The following is a 16,888-nucleotide window of genomic DNA, read 5'->3' on the forward strand; positions in this document are numbered from 1 at the left end:
AACCAAAGAATACACGTAGCATGTAGCATGTGGGAAGAGCTATTTTTAGTTACATGCAACTGCCTGAAAAGACGCTAGGTGATTTTTACAACTGATTTCAAAATTTAAATAGTTTTTTTTTTTTTAAATACGCTTTCAAATAAATATTTTTTTATCTTAATCTGTATAAATATTAGACTTCCTGGTTTATATGTTCACTGAAAGTGGCTGGATTAACAACATTTATTCTTGGTTTTCAGGAAAAAAATGACATAACTTCTTAATTTTGTGTGTTCAAACACACAAGATGGAAAATAGCATTTACAGTAAATGTTTACATACATAACCTCACTTGACCGTCAAAACAACTCAGTGAAATATTATCATTATTTACAAGGTGAGAAGCTGAAGGTCAGAGGGCCCTCATTCTGCAAATATTGATTAAGGCTTTCAGAGCCTAGGACAGGTGGGGTTTAACATGTTGACCGCCACACTAGGAAAACAATTTTTCTTGAGGCCTGCACAGCTCTCAATGTACCCAAGGTAAAGAGACAGGTGAGTTGTATATGCTTCACAAAGCCCTGGGCTCAAAACTAGTGTGAGTTACATACAACTCACATGGCAATTAATGTGTTCATGGGGCTATTAGGTCTAACCTGCAAGCTTAAGAAGGCTGTTCATTTTGGCTGCAATTAAGTGGAGATTTTGTCTATGGAAACAGGGCCCATCTTTCTTTCTAATGCCAGCTTCAACCTAGAATTATTCTTCTATTTTTCTCAAAAGGCCACATTCCTGTCGTTTCAGAAACTGTGACAGTCAGAGTTACTGAGGTATGGTAAGCCGGTGGGGCTGCCAGATAAAATATAGGCCACCCAGTTAAATTTAAATTTAAAATAAACAATAATTTTTAATATAAGTATGTCCCATTCAATATTGGGACATGCTTATACTAAAAATATTACTTGCTATTTATCTGGCTCAGTTTGGCAACCCTATAAATCAACTATCTAGGCAAGAAGCAATTGGTGGCCCAGTCCAAGCTTTAAGTATAATGAGCCGGCTGATGCCACCATGGAAGGGGGGAGACCACAGTAAGAGCTAACGCTGGACTCTGGTGCTTGGGGTTCATATCCTGATTCCACTGCTTACCAGTTTCCTTTACCATCCTGAGCCTCTGTAAAATGGCAGACAACGTTGGTCTCTATTTCCTTAGGATTGTGAGAATTAAATAAAATAATGCAGCATATCTATCAAATGCTTGATAAGCTGTTTTTATGCTAGTATTTTTAAAATAATGGCAGAGAATGCAATGATGACAATCCTTGAATTATCCATTACCTATCTGCCAATATATCTTTCTGTAGATGTATAGAAATATATGATTCCTATTATCTATTTGCATAATATATATCAGGAGTTATTTAATTGGGCAGTACATTTGTATCTAATAACTGTATTATCTGGTGAATCTCATAAAAATACATTTTTCCATATATATTTTTCTGTAAAAATAAACAATATATTTATTATTATTGGTTTCAACTCTGGTTCATGGAAAAGGAAAGTATATTGCACTCAGTTTAAAAATATTTGAAAGTATATATGCTCAATTTCAGTGTTTGTTAGCTATTTCAAAATACTTATAAACACGTAATGAATGTGTATAATGTATTGTACATTTTTAATATATATATCTGCTAAGTTAGAAACTATTGTTCCATTTACCCTCAATTTTCTGAACTTAGATATTAATTAGTAAATAATTTAAGTAAAACCACAACTATTGTGTTCTCTGAATAGAGCAGATATTGCAGTTTAACCAAATGCCATTCTCTATCAATCTATTATCTATAAATTTATAACTACGTACATATAATACAAATTCTTCTGGATTCACTTGCCTTTTAATCCAAGGCTACCACATAATGCTACCTGGAACTCATCAATCTAGTGATAGTTACATACGAGGGCTAGAGGATAGACTGAGGAAGCTTGACATGAAGAAGCTATGTGAATTTTCCTGATACTTTCAGAAAGTCTGGGGCTGACTATATACCTATTACCATGCTAAGCATTACGAGAACATGAAAGCCGACTAAAATCTACAATTTATTTAGGGGCGGAAAGACGGCGAATAAAACATACAAGTAATCGTGGTTCAAAGCCTGGAATGATAAAGGCCTGTGACAAATACTAATAACATATGCTGTGGGACCAGATGTGTCTGTCCACTAACAATGACAAATGTGAGGTCCAACTGCCATGTTAATGACTTTAAGGTAAGATACTTTCCCACTGAAGTTTAATTTTTCTTTTTTCTTTTTCTCTTCTCTGCTCCTTCCCTCTTCTCTTTCTGCTGAAGGCAAATTGTTACATTAAGATCAAAACAAAATTTGGAGGGATCACTTCTGAGGTTTATCTTATAGGGGTACAAGTGAATCTTTCTAAGAGTAGAATGTGAACGTTTTAAAACAATAACTGAGAAAATGACATGAAGGCTGTGTTGACCAGTTTGATGGAAGTATTTCAGATTGCATGTGAAAACCCCACACTGTACCCCAGAAGTGCATTAATGTACATAGTTACCATTTAATTTAAAAAAAGATCAAAACAAAAGACATTTTGAAATAGTGTTACATGATATCACTAATGTTTTAAAAATTTCATGGTTTTAAAACTTGCAAAATAGCTAGGTGTGTTGGCCTGTGCCTATAATCCCAATTATTCAAGAGGCTAAGGCAGCAGTATCACTTGAGTCCAGGAGTTTGAAGCCAGTTTGGGCAATGTAAGAAGACTCTGTCTCCTAAAAAAAAAAAAAAATTGTAAAATATTTCAAGCATACAAAAAATGCATAAAATAATATTTTAACCCAAATTAGAATAAATTTTTTTATATCAACTTTTTTTTTAAAAAAATGGACAAAAGTATTTGGCAGCACATAGTATCAATCTAGTGTCTAAGGGGATGTCATCAACCTGTCCTGCTGGGATGTCTTGGTGGCACTGGAAGTCATCACACTCTTTAGCAATCTGTCACCATGCATCAAGAGCCTTGAGGGGGTGCATATCTTTGTCTCAGTAATCCTGCATCACAGTGACTGGTAAACAGGGAAACAAGGGAGGAGCCAGATATACAAATACAAAGACATGTCTGTATGTGTTTATCCATCTGTTTATATAAATCTTCATGTTAGGGAGGAAAACTTATAATTTTTACCCCCAGTTAATATTTCCCATATCAGAAGAAAACAGGGCTGGCTTCTTGGGTAAAGCCTGGTGGCTCATGGGGTGCCACACAGAAAAGGGTTTCCTACTTGGGGTTTAATGCTCTCTGGTTGTCTTCTTGAAAGACTTTTATAATTTGTGCTTTGTGGGTGAAATCTGATGGCTCAACGGGGCAAGCACTGGGCATTTGTAACCTGGATTCACTTGTGCTCCTGTCTCCTGCTGCCTCCCCTGGGTGGGTCTCTGCTGAGTTGCTGTCTTCTGCCCCTCTTGGGGCCTGGGCCTGGGTGGAGGGAGACTTTAGGTCAAGTGCATGTGCCCCTATATTGCAGTGTGGGGCCAAGACACCGTGAGGGTCTCCATCATTTGCTCTGATGTTTCCTGTTGCACCTAAGGACGTGTAACATTAAATAGCAAATTAAAAAAATCACCTTGACAGGCCAATCACAATCATTTCTTGTGATTATGAACAAGGGGCCCACTTTTTATTTTGTACTGGGCCCCATAAATTATGTCCTTGGCTCTGGAAGTAAAATGCTCGTAGGTGAAATTCATGCCTTGGGCTCCCGGTACAGCTTTACCAAGTATTTACTCCAGATGAAATGGGACATAGGCAGACTCATTCTCTTGGCTGCAGGAATCCAAGCAGGAAGGGAGAGAGTGTGCATAAGCCCGTGCAGTTCCCGTGGGCAGAGCTTACGGTTTTTCCCACACTAGTAAGAAATTATCTTCAACTCTTGGCTCTGAGAATTGTAGTCCTTTCGGGGTGTGTGCGCGTAAGAGAGAGAGAGAGAGAGACAGAAGTATGGAAGTCAGCGTTTCCTAAGGCACTCCCTGCAATATTTCTTGTGGCTTTCCTCTTTGTTTCCTTTTAAACTCTGTTTAAAGAAATCCTCCTATTATTTCACCAGAGTTTCTTGTGTGTGAAAATTATTTTATTCAAAGGAAAAAAAAAAAAAGCCCAGGTAGGTTCCGCACGCCAGGCAGACCCATCAATCTTGTTTGTAATTGGGTCTGCCATTGGTGAGTAGCCACTTGGGAGGAAATTGCTCACCCATGTGGAGTGAATGAACTCTTTCAGGGCGCAGGGCCCCGCAGAGGGCCGCCCATGGCCTCCTGCCAGGCAGGATCCTCCCGTGCGCTCAGCTGCAGGCTCAGCTTCAGACCCAGAGCGGTTTGTCCCTCTGCCCTGCAGATAAGCCTCTGTTTGCTCTCCCTCTTCCTGGATCCGCAGGGCTGGGGTCCCTTTACGGAGGCATTGACATTTAAATGCCCGAGGGCTTTTGGTGACAGGACTAGGGAAATGGACTCGCCCAGGGCCCTGAGCGCCTTTGTTTGACGAAGGAAGAGCACGTGGCGGTGGGTTCGTGACGTCAAGGTGAAGGCCGATGAGGCCATTCCTCCTCCCAGCCCATTGATCTCTGGGCCCTGTGAAACCAACTGTTTATAAAGAAACGCCAGCTCTGCTGGCAGTTCCTCTGCGATTGTTCTAAAGAATTGGGATTACTTTTCTTTCCCCTAACTTCGTCCAAGTAATGCCCTGCTGCTCATCCAAAGCAACAACGTGAGATCGCCTCTTTTATCCGGCAGAGGCGTTAGAGATAAATAAATTGATAAGGAAGGGGAATTCCTGTGTTTATGCTTTGAGATGCTTTAACTGAAGGAACATGAAGCTGCCGCTCCTTCCTGTTTTTCAAGGACCCTGTGTTTAGAAGACTGACCATTCCGGAGGCAGTCACCTTCCTCCGAATGAACCCCATCCCACAGGCGACCATTGCCTCTCAGAGACTGTCTGGAGTGGTTCAGGTACTTTGGAGAATTCACCCACTGATGTTTATGATAAGGGGACTACAGTACAACTATGATAAAGGACTAATAGCGTTATGTAAAACATACTTGGATTTTCTAGGCCCATCCATTAGGAATAGACAGTAGGGCAGTGCCTGTGGCTCAAAGGAGTGGGGGCTGGCCCCATATACTGTAGGTGGCAGGTTCAAACCCACCCCTGGCCAAAAACTGCCAAAAAAAAAAAAAAAAGATTAGAGAGTAATCTTTTTCTGAAAGAATTGAGGTAAAAAAGAGATTTCTATCTGGCTGTAGTGAAGACCTGACGAAAGTAAAATCACGGAGATGAACCCATAATTTTTTTTGAGGACAAGATAGCTGAAAAATATTCCAGAAGCACTTTGCTCCAGATCTCTTCACAGCAATCACCTGGGATTACGGTTTTGTGTTGACTTGTTGATCTCTCTCATTTGCCTAAGCCCTGTAAGCCTGGTATGTGCGACAGACGTAATCCTTAAAGGCTGAATGAGAGAATGAATGAAAGGTCCCATTTCTCTATGTGGTGAGGTACAGAACAGGGTGTGGTGATACCTCGAGCAAAGCCCTTGATGTGTTTTTGAGGCCTCTGCCTCAAACAAGCCAAGATGAAAACATGCGAGGGGAGGGCCAATGCTCCTGGAGGGAAGGCTATATTGGCAACACCCGGAGTGCTTAAGCAACATTAAACAACTTACAGCTCTTGATAGATGAGCTAGGAATTTGGAGAGTATATGCCCCTGGGAAATCAGCCAAGAATATTGCATGGCTATGCATTTTAAATCTATAGCAGCAACAGCTCAGACAAATCGAGGTGTGGTGTTTTTCTCTGTTTTCCCCCCACCTCTGACCTCCTTTACTGGGCTCCTCCTTGGCCAGAGCTGCTTCCTTTCCCCTTGGTTTCCTCATTTCACTCCCTGGAAGAGAACAAAATGTTCTATGTGGTATCTCACCTTTACCTTTCTGTGCTCAGGGAAGAAAACCCAAAGACTCATGGAGGGAAAGCGGAAGGATCTAGTTGGGCGGCCTCTTCTTTTCCAGTGTCATATATTTAAGACTTTCATTATCTAAATGGAGCATGATAAACTTGGAGCCTTTGTCTTCCTTGGGAAAAATCACGTTTTGAAAATCAAATGCTATATAATTCAACGCTAATCAAGCCTGCTAATTAGAATTAAAGGTCATAGTCAAATGTCCTTAGTATTTCTCAGCAGCTATCTAAATAGACTTGTGAGAAGATGTGGTTGTCCCAAGGCCAACCCGAGAGGACAAGAACGTATTGGAATAAAATGCGTGCCAGGTGTGAACATGTTCGAACGTCTCCTTCATGGCTGTGATTAATTTTGTCATAATGCAGAAGTGGGCCTTTACACGGGTTCACCCAGTTTGGCAGTTGCTTCTGAAGGATCCTAACAGCCCCTGACTCCTCAGGGACAGATTAAATTGTCTTACTACAGTTTGTACCTTGTACAGAGAAGAATGAGACTTGTGGGGTTTGGCCAGAATAATGGGGGAGAGAAAGAATGAGAGTCAGGAATCCTTTCTGGGCCTCTTACAGGGAGTGGGGGATGTTGATTTATACCTATGAAATTGAACAGAGTAGAATGATGGTTCCTCCAGGACGATCAATTCCTCTGAGCTTCTGTGAGCCTGTGTGTGGGCCTCACCCTGCATCTGTGCCAGGGTTGAAACTAGATCTGCCTCTGGAGATGGGCTATTTTGTGAACAGATACCTTCTCAGTGAGAATCTCTTCTAAAGTAGAGAAGGAGGGAGGCAAAGGGGAGCAGGCTGTATGTGCTCACAGTATGCTCGTGGCGTTGAGGTGACTTACGCCCCCTCCCTCCCCAGGGCCTGCCCTGCCACTGCTGACCCTGTGAGGGAGGGGAGGCTGTGCCCTGGGGGAGGGCTTCCTTTCTCCACAGTGGCTTCCCTTTGCCTGAAGTCTAAAGCCCCAGTTCTTTGACACAGCAGTCAGAGTCTCCCTGCCTATGGTCTTACTCACTTTTTCGGCTTAACTTCCTGCCTGTCCAGCCTCAGATTTTACGCACCAGCACCCTTTCTTCTTTCAGAAGTACAAGGCCTGCCGTACTGAGTCTCTGCCTGTGTCCTTAATGCCCATGATGCCCTTGCAAGCCTCACCTCTTTGTCTGGCTAATGTGTTCTTTGGCCTTTAAGATTCAAGTCAAGTGCTACCTTGTCCAGGAAGTTTCTTCAAAACTCCTGGATTAGGTTCCCTTTCAGGGCACCCATAATATCCTGTGCTTATCCCTGCAGCTAACCTAATGACATTTGTGTATAATTTCTGTCTATCTTCCCTCCCCTACTTCAAGGGACACTGAATCCCCCTCAGGGATGAAGAACATAGTCCCTCACTAGCCACAGAACTATCAGCTGTCAGATCCCTAAAAGAGCTCAGCCAAGTCATGTCCCCTGTGGGAGATGGTCAGTATCTGATGACTCCATGAACACAAAAGTGGAATGTTTTAGCCCAGTGGTTCTCAACCTGTGGGGCGAGACCCACAGAAACTGTATTAAAGGGCTGCAGCATAAGGAAGGTTGAGAACCACTGTTTTAGCCCTTCAACCCAGGTGGGTTCAAGTGTGAAAGTTCATCTGGGCTTCAGCTCTCAGCAGGTGGGCTGAGGCTTCCACTGACATTGCATTGCAGCTCAACTTCTCCTTGAGGCCACTCCTGCTTCCTTTCTGTCTTTCCACCTGTGCTGATTTCAAGAGCTCCCTAATAAGTCTCCTGCATACTGATACCCATCTTAAAATCCCCTGCTAGGCGACCCACGTGGGATACCTGCCTTCATCTGATCTGAGCACTTTGAGCATGGGGACTGTGCCTTTTCATCTTTGTATTTTCAGCACCCATCAAAGTGCCTGGTACAGACTGTGTTCTCAATGAAAGCTGGTAGGTAGGTTGAAGAAATGACATTCAAAGTGAGAGGGCTATTCGGTATTGCCAACATAAATGAAGAAGACAATGAGGTTTCCTCTAGAAGGTCTGTTGTCTGTTGACTGTTAAACGGGGAAAGAGACCTGGACTTGGAGTTAGTAGATGTAGGTTTGAGTCTATTCTCCTCCTTACTTATTAAGTGTGTGTCTTGCTCATCTTGGCAGGAAACAGATGGTATGCTCAAAGCAGGTGATTTAAAGAGAGTTTAATAAAGGGGCTAAGTACCAGGCGAAGGCCAGCTTCAGGGAAACCAATAAATAATAGTGCAATCTGTGGGGCTATTCATTAACATGTTATCATCTCCAGGCCTGAAGGGGTTAAGGAAAGGGGCTGTGTCTGGAACAAGAAGGGCTTCCAGAAAGGGACTGTGGCCTGCCTAGGGGCCTGGAAATCTGTAGGCAGGGAGCAGAAGAAATAGACGCCCAGGCTGACACCCTACTGCCTGCCTTCTTCTCCACCAGGGTCTCCCATGGATAAGCCAGTGAGAAGCCAGACACCCAGGGAATCCTCCTTGCAATGGTATCAGTCCTAGGCACAGAGGAGGATACAGAACAGGGAGAGGGAGAAGGGAAGAGCGTGGATCTACAGTGGCAAACAGAGGATTCCTAGCACAGGGACCAGGAAAACGCAAGAGTTTAAGTGATTTGCTTCTTACCTGGGGAAAGACGCTCTTCTTAGCCCTGCACATGAGCTAAATCCATGAAACATGCATTGCAAACTGAAAATTGAAATATCTATATTACATATGGCAACACTGAGGGTGGGTCTTCATTCAATTCAACCCCTTTCCAATCCTGGGAAGAGCTGCAGCCAGTAGTGTGGCTCACAAACAGGAATCACTTCCATGCCTGCTAGCCGTGCTGTATGTGGATTCATGGGGACCAGGGTTGGAGAGGCCAGCCTGCTCTGCCCTGACCTTGTGCCCCCAAGTTTCAATTCTTCTCCAGTTAATACACAAGCCTGTAGCACATTCTCTTCTGTGAAGGTCTTCAGAGCTAATGAACCACTAAATGCTGCCTGATACATATGGTTCGATATTATTTGAAAGGATGGTGGTGCTAGATTTATTTGCTCAATACTCATTTAAAAAACTGTGTTACAGCTTCTCTAGCTCCTACTTTAGCTTTCATCTCCCATTTGGTGGAAATTGGCAGGATTTCCAGTCTTCTGGAGTAATGAAAATATGCCCAGACTCAATGTCATTTGTGGAAAAGAAATACTTAAAAGTTGAATTTAGGTATTTAAAACTAATAATTCCTCTATTTAATTTATTTTATTATTTTTTATTTTTGTCCTAGTACTGTGTATGTATGTGTGTAGATATGTGAGACCTAAAAAAGCTAGAGAGTTTTAATTTTCTGTCTTTTTTCTTCTTTCTCCTTCTTCCCCTCTCCTTCTATCCCTCCCTCCCGCCCTTCCTTCTCTCTCTCTCTCTTTCTTTTACACATTCATGCCTGCATTCAGCTTATACATATTCACTGAACACCTACCACATACCAGGCATTCTTGTAGGCCATGGAGATAGGGTAGTGAGCAGACTGAGAAAAATTGCTGCTTATGTTGTTCTACAGACAATAAACAAGGTATATAAATACAATGTACATCACATTAGATATCAGCAATTTCTTGGGAAAAACTAAACTAAGAAAGAGACATAGGTTTCAATTTTTCAAACGGTGATCAGGGAGTGCTCAGATTTAGCAATACAGAGGGCACTAAACTAATGTGAAATGAAGTTATACTGTGAATGACACACAGAACCAATTTAAGTCTGAATCCTTTAACCTCGTGGAGACTTTGGGCCATTCAGTAAGCCCTGCATTCCTTGCCTCTCAGAACACAGAGCAAGAAGCAGACCCTCTGTGACGCAGGAAGAGAGCCCTTGCCAGGAACCAGCTCAACCTGCATCTTGACCTCTGCAATTGCAAGAAAATAAATTTCTGTTGTGGAAGCCTGTGGTATTTTGTTACAGCTCCCGAGCTGGTTAAGATACCTAACCATGCTCTCTGGCTTACCCTGAATCTCTCTTCCTTCATTGTCTTTGCTAATTATGTTATTCTACAGGGCCACTCATTTTCTGAATTTCTATAGCCCTTTTAGATACCTGACAATGTTTAAAATTTGATTGTAGTTTTCCTTGACCTTTTTTCTGTGGTGTGTGCGTGCCTCTAGTGATCCTGAATAAGGTGTAAGCTGCCTTCTAAGGACAGAGGCTGAGACAAATACAAGTCCAGGCTTGTGAGCAAAGCAACTATGTCTTTTTTTTTTTTTTTTGGAGACAGAGTCTTACTATGTCACAGTGCTGTGCCATCACACTTCATAGCAACCTCAAACTCTTGGGCTTAAGTGATTCTCTTGCCTCAGCTTCCCAAGTAGCTGGGACCAGAGGCGCCTGCCACAACCTCTGGCTATTTTTTCTTGTTGGTGTCATTGTCGTTTAGCAGGCAGGGCTAGTTTGAACCCACCAGCCCTGGAGCATGTGGCCAGTGCCCTAACCACAGAGTATGGGTGCTGAGCCAACTATGTCTTATTCACAGAGCATGTTAAAGAATTGTTTAGTTGTCTGAGGTCACACAAATGGTGTTGAAATAGAATTGGACCCAGTTCTCATAAATTCTAGTTCAGAAGAATAAATAGGAAAAATAGGAGAGTAATATTTATCAGGTAATTGAGCAAGAAGAAGCAAAGAGAGAGAGTGACCTTTTGCTAAAGAAGAGAGTGCACTTGAACTAGAGATGCAGAAAAGAAGGGCTATGTGGATCATCTCGGGAAGCTGACGGGACAGTTTGTGACTCATTTTCATCTATTTTGAGGCATTTATTACAATACTTCAGCCTGACTTTTTAAATTTGTACAAGTTTATGGGGGTACATATACAATTTTGTTACAATGCATAGGAGTCAAGTCAGGGCTTTAAGGTATCTAGTGGGGGCGTTTTGAAGCCCAACTTGACAAGAATTTGTATCTGGCTCTGGAACCCTGGACAAGTTATGCACCTTGTCAGTCTCAATTTTCTCATCTGTAAAATGAGGATGGACTTTGCCTTATCACTGGTGGGAGGGTTAAATGGGAGAATGTGGCTAAGGCAGAGCTGGGGCAGGAGTAGTTAAGACGCTGCTGCTGTGTCCAGGGTAGGGATTGGCTGGTTACTGTCTGGAATGCACTAAGCAGGGAGGTGGGAGGTGTATGCACAAGGACTATTCCCTTATCAGATCCCTGCCTTGGAGGGGAGAAAAGCATAATGGAATGTATTATACTGTGCTCCCTTCTGCGTGGAACTCAGCACAGCCGCAATTCTTTTTACTGAGAAAGTCGCACAGTATCTCTGTGGTCTTTATCTGCAAGCATCATTGAACTGTGAATGTGAAAAGCAATTAGGGTTACAGCCCCAGGGCACATCTCTGAAGACCCTTGTGCATCAGGGAAACAATAGGAGCATTGCTCTGTAAAGTCTGTGTCTATCAACTCCCCAGGGACTATTAGAATGTAACCAAGTCGCAGTGAGGCTGCAGTGAACAGTAAGGACCTTTTCACATCTCCCCTAGGAACAGTTTGCTTTGTGCCCAGCTTGGCCAATCCACAGCCTGGCCTGGCTTTTTCATCTCTCTTCTCTTCTACTGTGGAGGTTGGGAGGTTTGAAGTTAGGCTTTTGGTGGGTGGGGGTGGGAAAGGCTATTATAAATAGCAGAGAAGCTTTTTCAAAATACACACAACAGTAGCCTGTCTGGATGGGCTTCAGTAATGGGTCCCCCACTGAGATAAACTTGTGGGTCACATTGAGCCTAAACTTCCCTTTCAGACCTTGCAATCACCTCTCTGAATCAAGTGCCCCTCATTTTATACCTGGACTTGTGGAAACTTTCTCTTTGAGACCTTATCATCTCGCCATCTCTCATAGGACCTTAACCTCAATTTCCTAATTAATCTCAAGGAGTCCGTTGCATTCCAGAAGAGTAGGCTTATAGTAAGCTATTCATATCTCCAAGAAGATGTAATTGTTAGTAAGTTTCAACTATTTTAGGATTTTATTGAAAAAGAACTGCATGATTTCCATCTTCCAAGCTTCTGCAGAAGTTAAAATTAATGGGAAAGAATGGGGAATCAGCTTGTGATTTAGCAGTATGACCAGCCCTATTCCCTGGGAAGGAAAGAAGAAATCAATGGACGAGGGACCTGAAGGGACTTGCCAGGCCCCAGGAAACTCTACCCACGGCTCTGGAGGCCTGACATAGTCATCATTTACTTTTATGGAGGTCCCACAGTCCAAGGCATGGCCTAGACATCACGTATGCTGTTTCCAAGGCAAGAAAAACCCACCAGAGTATTGAACAGACTATTCTAAGAATCTTTTAAATCAACAACTCAGCCTCTTGACCACAAGGAATGTGCCGTCCCTGGGGCAGCCTGGAGAAGACGGAATATATACCCGCGGTGCAGGCTCACCTCAGCCTCCTCCTGGCTCTGGTGGCCCTTGCTCTGCAGCGTGATAGTCGGACCTGGTGCTCCCTGCATCTTTGCACAGTGACCAGCAAAGCCATGAACTAGACTAAACTTGCCTTATGTTTATCCATTTCCTCTTCCAATGATACTCAACACCCTTAGGCTGCCCCCTAGTTGCCTGAAATTTATTTTAGGGGGTGACACAATATATCAAAGGTTGCAAATGGATGTCCCATTTACAGATGCTTACTCTCAAAGAGTCTTTTTATTTTTAATTAGAGCTAGTTATCACATATGGAATTCAGGAGATAAAAGTCAAGATTCCCAGGATGTCTTGAAAAAAAAAATCCAAGTTCTCACCTCAATAGACCACATTTCTTTAAGTCACAAAGCCATCAGTTTTAGACAGGGTCTAGACTCTGGAGTTTGTTGCAATCCTTTTTCTTACTTTAAGTGGACCCATTTCACTCAATTATTATTATTTTTTCCCCTATATGCCCCCAGATATTGTGGGTTTGCTACCTTTCAGTGTAGGGATATGACTAAGCAAAGATGATCAGAAAATTTGAACCTCAGCCTGTGTGATGAAGGACACTTTCTTTTTCTTTTCTTTTCTTTTTGAGACAGAGTCTCAAGCTGTTGCCCTGGCTAGAGTGCCATGGCATCACAGTTCACAGCAACCTCCAACTTGGACTCAAGTGATCCTCTTGCCTCAGTTTTTCTATTTTTAGTAGAGACGGGGTCTTGCTTTTGCTCAGGCTGGTCTTGAACTCATGAGCTCAAGCAATCCACCCTCCTGGGCATCCCAGAGTGCTAGGATTACAGGTTGAGCCACTGTGCCCAGCCTAGAACACATTTCTTAACCATGGACATCTTTTTCTCATCTGTGAAATGAGGATAATAACACCTACCCCATAAGTTGTTATGGGGATAATATGAGATAATTTCTGCACAGCTTCTAGAATGGATACTAAAAAGCTCCTAGTGAAGGAAAGCAATTTGTAATACAACGAACAGGGCACCCTTCTCAAAAAGTGTTCCACATATCACACTTTTCTAAGCCCCTTCCTCAACCTCACCTCTTTTATGAGCTGTCTTCATCTCATAAAAACAAAAACCATTTTTTCCATCCATTTAACAAATTTGGAATTAAATATCAATTAAGTGCCAGATAAGATGCAAGGTACTGGGAGAAGTCAGGTGCAGGGAAGATACAGCTTCATGGATGTGAAGTGGTCTCATGCCTCAAAAAATTCATGACTTGTTGTATCATATAATAATATTACACGTGATCAGTCCTGTAACTGAGTCATACATTAGACCATGGGAACACCAAGGAGGGCATGGCCAAAAAAACAAAAAACAAACCAAAAAAACTTCAGTTGTAATAATTATTTCCACATTTGATCTTAGCCAAAAGGCCAAGAAGCGATGTAATAATTACTTCCATTTGTAATTAGTGTGCTTATAACTGTCTCTCTTCAAAAAAGAAAAAAAAATCATATAGCATTTACCAATTTCTATGGTGTAAATACTTCCACTGTGGCCAATTTCAAGCTACCAACAGTTTAACAATTGACTCTTGCAAACTAGTACAAGTTGGCTACAGCACATAGTGTTTGTATAGATCTTTCACCTTATAAAGCCTCTCTCCATGCACTCTCCTAACCATATCTCTGGGCAGATACAACTTAGAATATTACACATTTTCAGGATGAGAAACTAAGGCTCTGAGAGTTCTGTAGCTTTCCTAAGATCACAGAGATGGTGAATGCAGTCCTGAGAACAAGGCTTCTTCTGAGTCCAGCATTCTTACTAACACATGGCCTTAAACTGTGCTCCTTCAGCTTTTTTAAGACTCAAGAATTCAAAAAATTTATGACCTATGCTCCTTTTGTAGGAAGATACAAGATGACATGCTCCACTACAATGTGTGAGTAACTAAGAAATAGGAAGACTGTGATCCAGAAAACAGGAATCCTCCACTAGAAAAGAGTGAAGCCAATGTCAAGAATTGTGCTGGAGTATCAACAAGAAGTCATCTTGTGAGGATGGCCTTTCATCATGTCTAATGTTCAAAAAATCCAGACTGGAGCATGTCAGAGGCCCTGTAGAGAATTTTTCAATGTGAAAAATTAAATAAAATGTTGCAAATGTATGGAGAGGAAATTGATCAAATTGGGGAAGAGTTTGATGGTAAATAACAAATAGATGAAAAAATAAACATGAAAATATAATTAATAACTCCAGGAAAAATCCAAATAAGGGAAGGGCATTACAACATCATATATAATCTCATATTTGAGTAGCATTTTACATGTCAGAATAATGTAAACATTAGATATTGATTTAATCAATATAATGGTTTAACTATATTGAAAGAAGAAATAAGGGTGTGTCCAAGTGGTGGAGGTGAGGGCTATATGTGTGTGTGTGAGCGAGAGAGAACAGGGAAATATTTTCATGTTTAAGACTGAAATTAAAAAATCAAAGGAGAGTGTTATGAACATGCAATTGAATAATAAGTAATTGAAAATGGTTACCTCTTGAGATTGTAAAGTTATATGCTATTGGATTTTGATAAGGATTGCACTGAATTTGTAGATTGCTTTGGATATTGTTAAGTCTTTTAATCCATGAACATGGGCTACCTTTCCACTCATTTATGTCATCTTTAATTTATTTCACCAATGCTTTACAGTTTTCAGTGTATAGTTCTTTCACCTCTTTGGTTAAGGGTATTCCTAGGTATTTTCAAAATGCTATTGTAAAGGGGATTATTTTATTGATTTCTTTTTCAGTTAGGTACTTATTTGTATATTAAAATGCTACTGACTTTTGTATGTTAGATTTTTTTATCCTTGCAACTTTACTGAATTCGTTTTTTAGGTCTAATAGTTATTTTTGTGTGTGAGGTCTTTGGAGTTCTAAAAATATAGAATTATGTTTTCTGTAAGTCAAAATATTTTTACTTCTTCCTTTTCAATTTGGATGACTTTTATTTCTTTTCTTGTCTAATTACTCTGGCTAGGACTTCTAATACTATGTTAAAAAGGAACAGTGAGAATGGGCATCCTTGCCTTGTTTGTGCTCTTAGAAGAAAAGCTATCAGTCTTTCACAATAGATGTTAGTTGTGGGCTTTTCATAAGTGGCTTTTATTATTTTGAGTTAATTTCTTTCTATTTCTTGTTTGTTGAGTGTTCAACCTAAAAACTTTCAATGATGTCATATGTCATCAAAGATGAGATGAAATGCAGTTTTGAAGAGACTTTCTGGAGAACAGCTTGGTAGCTCCTATTGAAACTGAAAATGGGCTTGGCGCCTGTGGCTCAAGTGGCTAAGGCGCCAGCCACATACACCCAAGGTGGCAGGTTAGAATCCAGCCCGGGCCACCAAACAACAATGACGGCTGCAACCAAAAAATAGCCAGGCGTTGTGGTGGGCGCCTGTGGGCCCAGCTACTTGGGAGGCTGAGGCAGGAGACTTGCTTGAGCCCAGGAGTTGGAGGTTGCTGTGAGCTGTGAAGCCATAGCACTCTACTCAGGGGGACCGCTTGAGGCTTGGTCTCAAAAAAAAAGAAACTGAAAATGTGCACATTTTATGTCCCAATAGTTCAATCTGTTAGCATCTACCCTACAAAACGCTAGCACAAATGTGTGAGGGAATATGTGTAAGAGGTTCACTGCATTATTGTTATTATAACAAAAATGTTGGCAGCTCCCAAATGGCCATCTATAGGGGAATAGCTGAAAATAAAGATTAAAAGCAAAGAGAGAAACACAAATGAAACAAAAGTGAAGCATTTATACTATGAAACATTATATGGCTGTTTAAAATATAAGAAGTCAATCCCTTTGTATTAACATGCACAGAGTTCTAAGACATGTGTCTGAGTGAAAAAGCCACACTACTTGAAGCTGATGTATCAAACAAACTCACACTTAGATGTTACAGAACATCAGCTTCAACCAAGGTAGTCCCCATTATCCATGCAAACTCTCTTAATAGTTGTATCGAGTAAGCAGTATTATTCTTACTTACTTACAGTAAGAAACCATGCTCAGAGAGGTTCAGTAATTTACTTAACACAGCTAGCCAGATATAAAACCTCAGTTTCACTGCAAAGCTTGTGCTCTCAACCCTTATGTTATCTTTCTCATTTATAGAACAAGCTGCATCGTGGTAAAATAAGACAATATATGGGAAACACTGTGAGATTCTAAAAATGTTGGACACTAAGAAGGAACCATTACAAATTGAATTTGTGAGTGGGAATATGGGAAGTCAACAAAGTCAACATCCTGTTTGAGAAAGCATTTTTTTTTTTTTTTTGCAGTTTTTGGCCGGAGCTAGGTTTGAACCCACCACCTTTGGCATATGGGGCCAGCACCCTACTCCTTTGAGCCACAGGTGCTGCCCTTGAGAAGGCATTTTAACATATTTTTTCAGTGCCTGCTTGAAAAT

The 16,888-nt window shown here is 41.4% G+C and overlaps 1 pseudogene; it reads right to left on the minus strand.

The window, feature by feature from the left end:
• Positions 1 to 13,700: 13,700 nt before the first annotated feature.
• LOC111726395 lies at positions 13,701 to 13,856 on the minus strand (annotated as a pseudogene).
• Between the last annotated feature and the right edge of the window lie 3,032 nt (positions 13,857 to 16,888).

The sequence above is a fragment of the Otolemur garnettii genome, unplaced genomic scaffold (genome assembly GCF_000181295.1).
Source record: "Otolemur garnettii isolate 467f Iridium unplaced genomic scaffold, OtoGar3 scaffold00063, whole genome shotgun sequence".
NCBI lineage: Eukaryota > Metazoa > Chordata > Mammalia > Primates > Galagidae > Otolemur > Otolemur garnettii.